At 44.1% G+C, this 11,220-nt stretch overlaps 1 pseudogene; it reads right to left on the bottom strand.

The window, feature by feature from the left end:
• Window positions 1-3,331: 3,331 nt before the first annotated feature.
• On the bottom strand, window positions 3,332-4,297 carry LOC103609381 (annotated as a pseudogene).
• Window positions 4,298-11,220: the final 6,923 nt, after the last annotated feature.

Below are 11,220 nucleotides of genomic sequence, written 5' to 3'. Positions count from 1 at the left end.
AACCAGGGTATTTGGCAGAACAAATTTCTAAGCAGCAAAGCATTAAGGAAGCTGCATGGCTGCTTCCAACAGCCTATACTGAGTTACAGCAGAAAAGGTATGATGAAAAGCCAGAATTTATAATTCAAAAGAAAGTTGAGGGCAAAAAATTGGAAAACTTTCAGCCTGGCCAGAAAAGCAAGGGTGTAGCCCATGGTCCCTTTGCTAAGGAGACGAGTACAGAAGAAAGGGATTATCAAGAGAAGGAAAACAAGACCTTGAAGACATTGCAGAGATCTTGGAGGCTGAGTCTTCCATTACAGTCCCAGAGGACCAGGGAGACAAACTGTTCTCAGAGAGCAGGCCTGAGGTGCCCTCCATGGACTCACTGCCCAGGACCACCTTGGGAAGCTGCTTTTAGCACCAGCAGCCCAGATGCTTTGGCCGTTCCAGCTGTGGATAAATTGGACCCAGGTGTGGCTGGACCCACAGCTTTGGGAAATACAAGACAGAAGCCTTGGTGGCATCTGCATGGTGTTAGGTCTGCAAGCTTGCAGAATTGTGGAGGCTTGAGAGCCTCCATCCCAATTTTAAAGGATGTATGGAACAGCCTAGGGGCCCAGGAAGAGATCTGTCACAGAGATGAAGTCACTGCAGATAGCCTTTACTAGAGCAATTCCAAGCAGAAACGTGGGGTCAAAGTTTCAGCAGAGAAACCCCATCAGTGCCATGCTTAGTGGAGCTGTGAGAGCCTGACCAGGATGGTGACCCCAGAACTGCTGAGCTACCAATGTGCAATGCCAGCTTGTGAAAGCTAAAGCATCACCTGAGACCAGGAAAACCACAGGAGGAGAGCTGCTCAAGGACTTGGGGACCCAACCCCCACACTAGCTTGCAGAGAACATCAATCACGGAGTCCAGGCACAAGATTCACCAGCTGTAAGATTTGATGCCTGCCCTGCCAGGTTTCAGACTTGTCTGGGACCTCTTACCCCTTTCTTTTGGCCTATTTCTCCCTTTTTGAATGGGAATATGTACCCTGTTTTTGTCCCACCATTGTATCCTGGAAGTAGATAATTTGTTTTGATTTCAAAAATGAGATTTTGGACCTTGGACTTTTGAGTTGAAACAAGTTGAGACTTTGGGGATGGAATGAATGTAAAGGTCATAAACTTTGGGGCCAGGGTCAGAATGATATGGATAGAATTGTGTCCCCCAAGTTTTTTGTATTAGAAGCTTGATTCCCATTATAACTGTGGAGGGTGGGAAATCCTATTATAGTAATTGAAAGGTGGGGCCTTAAAAAAGGGATTAAGTTAATAGTTTAATGGTGGTCACGGGCATGATTCTGAGCACTTTAAAAGGAGAGTGCATGAGGAGTTATCTCTCTTTCTCTGCTCTGCCTTTTCTGCCATGTGGGACCCCTGGGTCACTGTCACAACCAGCAGGGCCTTCACCAGATGTGTTCTCTGGACTTTGGACTTGCCAGCCTCTGAAACTGTAAGCAATAAATTTTGTTTTCTTACAAAGTACTCAGTTCCAAGTATTTTGTTATAAGCAACAGAAATGGATTAATACATATTCAAAGGAAATGAAATCAATATATTAACAAGACACTTGAATTCCCGTGTTTTTGGCAGCACTATTCACAATAAGCAAGGAATCAAAGTAAATGTCCACCAACAGATGAATGGATTTAAAAAACTGTAGTATACATTTGCAGTGGAATGCTACTCAGCTCTTTGAAAAAATCATATCCTATCATTTGCAGCTACATGGATGGAACAAGAGACCATCATGTTAGTTGAAGTCAGTCAGGCACGAAAAGACAAATACCACATGGTATCATTCCTATATGGAATCTTAAAAAAAGAAAAAGAAAAGTGGTTCACATAGAAGTAGAGAGTAGAAGAATGGTTACCAGAAGCCAGGAAGGTGGTGGGGGTTGGGGAGGAAGAGGTGGACTAATGGGTACAAAACTATGCTATCTACCCTAGGGGAATCACTGTGCACTATATGCAGGTATTTAAATAACACACTCTACCCCACAAATATGTATAAGCAAATGTTAAATATTTTGAATAAAATAAAATTAAAATAAATTTGAAAACCTATAATTTTAAAAATAATTGAAACCCACAGATATATATATATATAATATATATATATTGGCCAAATGATTTCTGATGAAGGTACAAAAGGAATTTGATGGAGAAATGAGAATCTTTTTAATGAATGGTGCTGGTGCAACCAGATATCTATATGCCAAAAATAAAAATAAAAAAGAAAGAAAGAAAAAAAGAAAAACATACTTCAAACCTTACCTTGCACCATACACAAAATTTAACTCATTATCAACCACAAGCCTAAATGTAAAAGCTAAAATTACAAAACTTTATCCCAGAATGTTCCCATGTGCCCCTTTGCAGTCAATCTCTTCTCTTACCCTGATCCTCAGACAGCCACTGTTCTTCTTGCCCTCTGTATAAGTTTTGCCTGTTTTTTAAGAATATTACATAAAATAAAACCATACATAGTTAGCCTTTTGCATATAGCTTCTTTCCTTTTCAAGATGCTTTTGCAAGTCATGTAGGTATTTGCACATTTCAAAGTTTGTTCATTTTTATTGATGGTATTCCAAAGTATGGATATAAGACAATTGTTTATCCATTCACATGTTGATGCACACTTGGATTATTTGTAGGTTTGGGCTTGAGTGGGCATATGTTTTGCTTTCTCTTTGGTAAATACCTGTTCATAGGGTAGGTAGATGTTTCACTTTATAAGAAACTGCCCAACTGTTTTCCAAAGTGGTCATACACAGTATTGAACTTTAGGAGAGTGGTATTGAAATTACCCACCATGAATGTCATCTCTTAAAATTGATACTTATATTAGGTCTGATCATATATAGAACAAGGGAACAGTGGAAAAGGATTAACTTAAATGCATTAATTCATTAATGCCAAGGGGAAGGAAGACAACAGTTCCTGGCCCTCCCACCGTATCCACAGTTCAGCCAGGAACATGCTCTGCCAGAGGCCAGGGCTGGCACTACACAGTCTGTGTTAATGGAGGTGTCTAGGGAGGGGTGAGGGCACCAGCTGCTCTAGTTTCCTTTCCTTCCCCGGAAATGAGGAAGTGGTCCTGCATTATTTTAAGAGTTACCCTGACTGCACAATCTTTTTAAAATTGGGAGCAATCAGGGAAAAGTTTTCTTTTTTTTTCTTTTTTTCCTGTTCACCTGCTGAAGTCCTGGGTTTCCCGACATGCCCCCTGCCCCTCCCACTTTTCCATGGTCCAAGGGCCAGAGTGCAGCAGCCACCCAAGCAGTGGGGACCATGCTGAGGCTTCAGTCACTGGAGTCTGAGCTGGCTGGTGTCATAGGATCATCAATGAGTGAAAAGTCCCTTTCTGGGCTATCACAGCCCTAAGATAAATCATCATCTTCTTCTTCATCCTCCTCCTCCTCCTCAGGTTGCAGTGGAGACAACGGCAAGGCAGTACCAGAGGTAGCAGTCACTGGTAGAGATGGGTAGCCAGTGGTTACAGTGGTGATGGTGGGGCTGGGGTGCTGGAGTCCACCTGAAGGGATGGTGCTGCACCACCCACCGCAAATGGCATAAAAGGCAAAGATGCAGAAGTGGCACTGCTGTGGCCCAGAGATGACACAGACTGTAGGCCACTATTACTGTGTTGGAAAGTGTTATGCAGAGACAGGGACCCAGTGCCCCGACCCTGCATCAGGGCAATCATCTTCAAAAGGTCTGGTTGCATCCTATGGGCCAGATTCTTGCTGCTGTCTGGTGCAATAGGCTATGGTGTAGTGGATTGAATTATGTCCCCCCAAAACTCACTGAAGCTCCAATTGTGTCCTCCAAGTTTTATGTATTAGAAACTTAGCCCTCACAGTGACTGTTAAGAGGGTGGGAAATCTTATTATGGTAATTGAACGGGGGGGGGGGGACGTTGAAAAGGTGATTGGATTATAGGACCATGCAGTAGTGAATGGATTAAAAATGGTGGTCATGGGCGTGGTTCTGAGGGCTTTAAAAGAAGAGAGAGTCTGTCTCTCTCTCTCTCACTCTCTCTGCTTCCATCATCTTTCAGTGTGAACCCCCTGGGTCACTATCACCACCACCAGATGGACTTTGGACCTCCCAGCCTCCAAAAGTTTAAGCAATAAATTTCATTTTCTTGCAAATCACCCAGTTCCATGTATTTTGTTATAAGCAACAGAAAGAGACTAATACACCTGGCAAAACTCATCTGAACACAGTGTCAGCATGGTAACCTTGGGTAGAGGGAGCAGAAGATACTAAGAAGGAAGGAAGGAAAGAGGGAAGGGAAAGAGGGAAGGGGAAAAAAAGCAGAAGCCAACAGATTGCTGGCTTACAAGTGCCTTTTCATTGACTGTCTTAGGAGAAGCAAAACAAGGATCGCCAGGCGAGGTTTGATTGGCGGTAACCAGGAGGAGAAAATGCTGGACGTAGCTGGTCGAAGCATTTTGATGCTAAAGCTAAGATCAGGGATTTGATACTGATACTCCTGTGAACCAGGAGTCTTTGCTTTTTTTCAGTGACTGCATTGTACCTTTACTGCAGCCAACCATTTCACAAATTCTTACCTTTGTTAATAAGGGGTCTGGGTAAGTCAGTGAATGAATCAGTACATGCCCAGAAAAAAATTCACTTAAGTGTCTACTGACAGCAGGCTGCTCACGCGATCTTACCACATGAAGAGCAACACGACCGTATTGACATTTACAGTGCTGTCCTCCACCACCACAGCAGAGTGGGTGAATTTAAGACAGGTCAAATGGAGACTGCTGGATGTCTGGAACACCGAAGAGATTGTAGGTAGCTCCTCACCAAAGGTAATAAAACATTTGTTTCCGCATTGATTTTTTTTTACATGCCAAATTGGGGCCGGCCTGTGGCTCACTTGGGAGAGTGCGGTGCTGATAACACCAAGGCCACGGGTTCGGATCCCATATAGGGATGGCCGGTTTGCTCACTGGGTGAGCGTGGTGCTGACAACACCAAGTCAAGGGTTAAGATCCCCTTACCGGTCATCTTTTAAAAAAATAAATAAATAAAAATTAATTAATTAATTAATTAATTAAATGCCAAATTGGTCATACAATTTTGCATTTCCACAGCCTCTAAGCCAAATTGGGAGGAACGTGAGGACAGGAGGGACCCCGAGCTAGCATCCGCCCTTCTGAGCAGGCACACATATGGTGTCAGACCTAGCAAAAGAGCAATCTTCACTCCTAAGACAGGACCTTAGGAAGACAGAGGCAGAACTGAAGTACAGCAGATTTAATATCCACCATCTACAAGGCACCAAACCGAAGGCAGGGCCTCACGTTGGCACAGTCTCGAAACGTCCTAAAAGCAAGAATGATTTTTCTTACCCTCCAAGGTCACATTCTTCATTCATGTGCTCACACAGTTGCAAATATTTAGGAATCAAGAAGTTGGGGACTATTCTATATACAGACCAAGTGCTCTTCGCCTGAATTGTTTTTATTTTATGTGAGTATTTGATTCACATTTGCCTCATTTGTTTAAATTCATCAGACAGGGACTGAAGTCACAATGAAATGCAATAGTTTTGTGAAATGCTAGAGAAACACAAGGAGCAGTGGAGCCTTCTGCAGAAGTGCCTCCTGGCAAGTCCTACCCTGACCACGTCAGCCTCGAGGCCACACAGGCTCAGATGCACTTGGCTGCTTATCCAATCAGCAAAGGAAAGAGAGCAGCGTGAGCTGGATGGGGCTCAGGGCAGTGAAGCAGGCGGGGGTAGATCTGAAGGTCTAGTTTGCTGCTACTCATGGCTGTGAATTTTGGGCCAGAATCAGCAAGCGGCCTCAGGGTCAAAGTGTAGACAAGGCTCCCAGGGTCTGGGGCAGGGTTTTCCAAACTACACCCTACCCAGCCCCAAGGCTCCCCACAGTGGACATGAAGGGATATGAGGCTCCAGACTACTCTCTGCTTTCAACCAAAGCAGCTCTGCTTTTAAGTGTTTTATGTATTCAGATTTGCATAAGAATTTGTTTTCTAAAAGCATTTTCTTGCTGAAAAAAAAATGTAAATGACTAGTTCAGAGCTATATTCAAAAATCAAACCTCCACAGCTCCACAGGGGCAGACAGATAACATGAATGAGTGAAGCAGGCTGAGGGGGTGTGTAAAAGGGACTGGCAGGGACTGCGGCACACTAGAGAGTGCATGCCTCCTCTAAAAGGCAGCTCCTACTCACCTGTGGCAGATTGATGCTTTGGGCAAATGAGAACCTATTTTTGCCAGATCTGCTGACTATCAAGAGATACCCAAAAAACAGACTTTTGAATGTAAAATCTCTCAATTATTAAATGTTATCAACCAATTTAGTTTACTTTTAAGTATTGTGTGGGTCTAAAAAAAGCACATCAGTGACCTGGATGTGGGCTGTAGGTCACCAACTAGCTCTGATCTGAAAAATACTAGAAATGAAAGTGGCTTTCCATTATTTGGGGTGTCACACCTTCCATGATTTTAGGAGCTATTTCTGTGTTTGTATTTTTCTTTAATCACTGCATTTATAGTGTTAACTCAGGGCCTGGCACACCTGACTGGGTCCCTTTCATCTGGCTTTCTGATTGCAGATGAGGTGCAGTCAGAGAGTCCCAAATAAATATCCCCTTTTTCTGCGACATTTCAGGGTGGTGGCACTGATCCTGCAGAAACAGCTGGTGTTTGGAAGGCAAAATAAGTCTGGAAGGAGCACTGATGTGGGAGGCAGAAGACCATTCCTGGGTGGGCACCTGGTACCTCTGCATCTTTCTATGCATTGGCAAACAATTCTACAAAGACAGGCTTCAGCCCCGCTGGCCAGAGGCAGCCCTCTGCAGTTCCCAGGCCCTTGTAAGAAACAAGTAACTTCTGGTTCACACCAGGAAACCCCCCACCACCATCACTTCATTTGAGGATGATGGAGGGGACACTTGAGCAAAATTTCTAATGGCAATGTAGAGGATGTCAACACGGCTGTGTCAGTTTCAGCAGATGCCCTGAGATAACAAAAACAATATTCTCACACTCCAAAGTGAGGGGTTTGACCAACTCTGCCAGACTCGTGAAGGAAGTCACTGATTCTGTGACCCACAGCCTGCCTCATCCTTCCCAAAAGGTAAAAAGAGTTAAAGTGGAAATTGCGAAGAAATTGTCATTGCAAAAGTATTTGATGGCCCCTTGTTGGGGGTGTTTTCTCTTCACCTAAGCCCAGTGAGACGGACTTCAAGGAGCCATCTGGAGGGCTTCTCTTGCATCCCCCAGTTTGGATGACACAGTGAACCGTGCTCAGGAACTTTCAACCTCCCTGTAACAGTGCCTTCTCTTTCTAAGTAAGAGAAGTTGTAGCTTTGAACCCAGAGGGGTAGACATGTCCATACAGATCGGGGCCAACATGCACAAGTGTTTCTGATGGATCAGATGTGGGCCAGAGGAGAGAGGGCTTTCATGGAACCACTTAAATACCCCCCACCCCAAGATCTGCCTGGGGAGGCGTGGTGACTCCCATCCAGGATGGAGTGCAAGACCTGGATTCCTAAGAGCACAGAGAGAAAACGTGTGGCCAATGGAAAAAAAAACACATTGCATATGCTACAAGCAGCATCGCTGAATATTCCCAGCGCAGACCTCACAGAACCCACAAATGTACCCCAGAAATGGACATGGCTATGCTCACCAACTAGCTTATATGGTCAGAAGTGGTTGACTCATGATTACCTGAATACCAGTCATGCTAGACCTCTCCCGGCCCTCGCCTCTGCTCCCTCCTTCACTCTGACGTGGAGGGTCAGAAACAGAAACATCAGCTAGTCAGCTGGCAGCAGGGCAGAAGGAAAGGAAGCACAAGGTGGGAAACAGAAAAGACACTTCCCACCCACTCCCAGCCCCCCACACGACCTGGTGCAGAGGTGCCCGCACACACATCTTCTATAGTGGGCACAGCTGGGATGGGAAAAGGGATGGAAAATTTAATCTTGAACAAAGTGAAGAGACTTTTCTTCCTTAAACACTGCATTGAACTGGAGAACATTCTTGTGGCTAAAAATTACTGGGGGACTTTTTAATTCTTAAGAATGAGCTGACAGAGTCTGTCATCCACCCAGGATTTCAAAAAATGCAGAGGGGACACTATACCCAGAGAGCTGAGTAAAAATAAAGTCGTCAAAATAGTAGTTTTTTGATACGCAGGAAGAGAGAAGGGTATTCTGAGCCTGGGAATAGGATGCCTAAATGTATGAAAGGCGTGAGGTACTGAGGAAGAGCAGGGATGCTCATGTGGCCACAACAGTGTGGAGGGACATGGCAGCAGAGGACGTGCAGAAGGTGGACTGGGCACTGCACAGGGAGGACTGTTTCCAACGCTCTGAAGTGAGTGCAGTGTTCTGCTTGAGAGAGAAGGCCTCTGAGCAGGCAAGAGATGAGCTGTGATGGTTGCTTTCAGAAGATAAACATGGGGATCATCACAAAATCCGAATGCGAGATGAATCCCAAATGAGGACAGCTGCAGTGGACTGGGAGCAAGACGGAGCTGAGAACACCTCAGGAGGCAGAATTGACAGGAACCAGCCACTCCCTGGATGGGAGGATTAGGGGAACAGGAGAAGTCAAGGGTGGTGACTTCCTGGAGCCTGAGCCACAGGTAACTGAGTGGTGCTCATAACCTAGGTAGGAAACAGAGGAGGGGGAGAAATTTGGAAGAAAAATAATGACTTCAGTTTGGGACATGTTGAGTTTGAGGTGTTATTGGCAGGACATTCTTGGGAAGACATCTGAGAAGCTGCTGGAAATTCAGGTCTTGAAAGTCCAAAGAGATCAGGGCTAATGCCATGGAGGTCTTTTCTCCCAGCTAGGAGTCCTCCTCCAGGGGGTACTCCAGCAAAAGGCATTCACCCACACTTGGAAAGTTCTCCCAATTATTTTTAGCACATCTTAGAAGTAGAAAAGAAAAATGGATCTCCTTTAACATTTCATTACATTCATTCTAAAATTACACTTTCCTGATGTCCAAGGACTTCCAGTCCCTGGTATTGATATATACCCACATAACTTCACCCTGTGTGTATAATGTTAAATCACTTATGCCTCTTCCAGGGCTCATTGCTGACATGGGACGTCAAACAGAAATAGAACATGCGTCTCCTCCATCTGGGGTGAAACCTTACAGAGGATTCTATGGGCTGCAATAAATAACCCGTGAGGTTCCTGGAAAGGAACTCTGTGCACAGACAGGGTAGGGTCACTGCAGATTTATGACCATGTCTTTGAGATGGCAGGCTATCCACAGCCCAGGGCAGGGTGCAGGTAAGTGGGAGGTCCAAGGGAGCAAGGCTGGGAAAGGACATCTGGTCCCAAGGCTGTGACCTCTGGGCACTTCAAGAGCCATGTAACAGATGTTCCTGCTGCTTTGTTACTGCTGGTCTCACTGCCAGAAAGAGAATTTGAGGTTTACTGAAATCTGGGTGTGTTCTCCGACAGCCATTCAACCCTGATACCAAGGCACTGAGACAAAGTTCTATTGTGAATAAAACTTCCCATGGCTACTCATCATGTCCAAGAGGCTGGCCTCAGATGAACTGGACCCTGGGTGAAGACTGACTCCCCACCCACTCCCCACTCATTTCTTTCTCATTTCCCACTGCATTCATCCATTCCTTGATGTTTTTACTCCTTCTCTCTCTCTCCTATTTTTCCTATGAAAACCTCTGTAGTGGATTGAATGCCCCCACCCCAAAGTCATTGAGGCTTAATCCCTAACTGTTGAGGGTGGGAAATCCTATTAAAATTGGATTGGTAACTGAAAGGTGGGGTCTTGAAGAGGTGATTAGATTCTGAGGACATGGACTAATGAACAGATTAATAATGGTGGTGATGGGTGTGGTTCTGAGGGCTTTAAAATGAGACCACATGAGAATCTCTCTTTGCTCTGCCATTCTGCCATGTGAGACCCCGCATTACTGCCAAGGAAGACCCTCACCAGGTGTGTTCCCTGGCCTTTGGACTTCCCAGACTCTGAAACTGTAAGCAATAAATTTCATTTTCTTATAAATTTCCCAGGTTCAGTTATTTATGTTATAAGCAACAGAAATGAACTAATACAACCTGCTTCTTGCAGAGAGTCCTAGGTAAATTGCTTTACTTCTCAGACCCAGTTTTCTCACCTGCAAAATGAAGGTGTTAGACCAAGTGTTTCTCAAATATTAATGGGCAAATGATTCATCTAAAGATGTTGTTAAAATGCAGCTTCTCATTTGGTAGGTCTGGGTGGGTAACAAGCTCCCAGGTGATTTCGACGTGAACAACACTTTAAGAAGGAAAAAGAATCATGGGTGGCAAGGAATCCTCACCTGCAGGACTGTCTCCAGCTGTGTGTTGGGAGGACCAGGGATGCTTTTGACCTCAGTGGGGGGAAACATGAATGTGAATGATGCATTTAAAATAAGAGCATCAAATACTTGCCTCCAATGGAATAGATGATCTCTGAGCACTCTTACAACTCAATGTTCTAAAACATCTGTGGTTCTCTTCAACAGGGAACATATATCAAAATTTGTCCATGTATGAAAGATTATAATGAGCTCACTGCCTGGGTGTTAATGGTGGACGATGGGAGAAAACCTTAAAGAAACTAGCAGAATAGAAATCATAAAGATATTGGTCAACAAAGTTTAGGGCCAAAAATATTATAGATGATTAACAAAACAGAAATTTGATTCATGGAAGTGATTAATAAGAGAGAATTTTGAAAAGAGTGGTCAAGGGACAAAAAGAAGTTGTAAATAAACACAATAGATAATATAAAAGGGGAAATAACTATAGACAGAGGTGTTTCTGTTACAGCAACTCAAAACGGACTAGAACAGGAAATTGGTACCGAGGAGTGGGGCATTGCTATACAGATACCTGAAAATGTAGATGCAGCTTTGGTACTGTGCAATGGGCAAAGGTCAGAGGAGTTTGGAGGACTTAGAAGAAGAGAAAAAGACGAGGGAAAGTTTGGAATGTCTTAGAGACTTATGTATTGGTGACCAGAAACCCCTCTGTCTATAGTTATTTCCCCTTTTATATTATCTATTGTGTTTATTTACAACTTCTTTTTGTCCCTTGACCACTCTTTTCAAAATTCTCTCTTATTAATCACTTCCATGAATCAAATTTCTGTTTTGTTAATCATCTATAATATTTTT

The sequence above is a fragment of the Galeopterus variegatus genome, unplaced genomic scaffold (assembly GCF_000696425.1).
Source record: "Galeopterus variegatus unplaced genomic scaffold, G_variegatus-3.0.2 Scaffold9551, whole genome shotgun sequence".
Taxonomy (NCBI): Eukaryota; Metazoa; Chordata; class Mammalia; order Dermoptera; family Cynocephalidae; genus Galeopterus; species Galeopterus variegatus.
The sequence above is the reverse complement of the archived record's forward strand: the minus strand, read 5'-3'. Positions and strand labels throughout refer to the sequence as shown.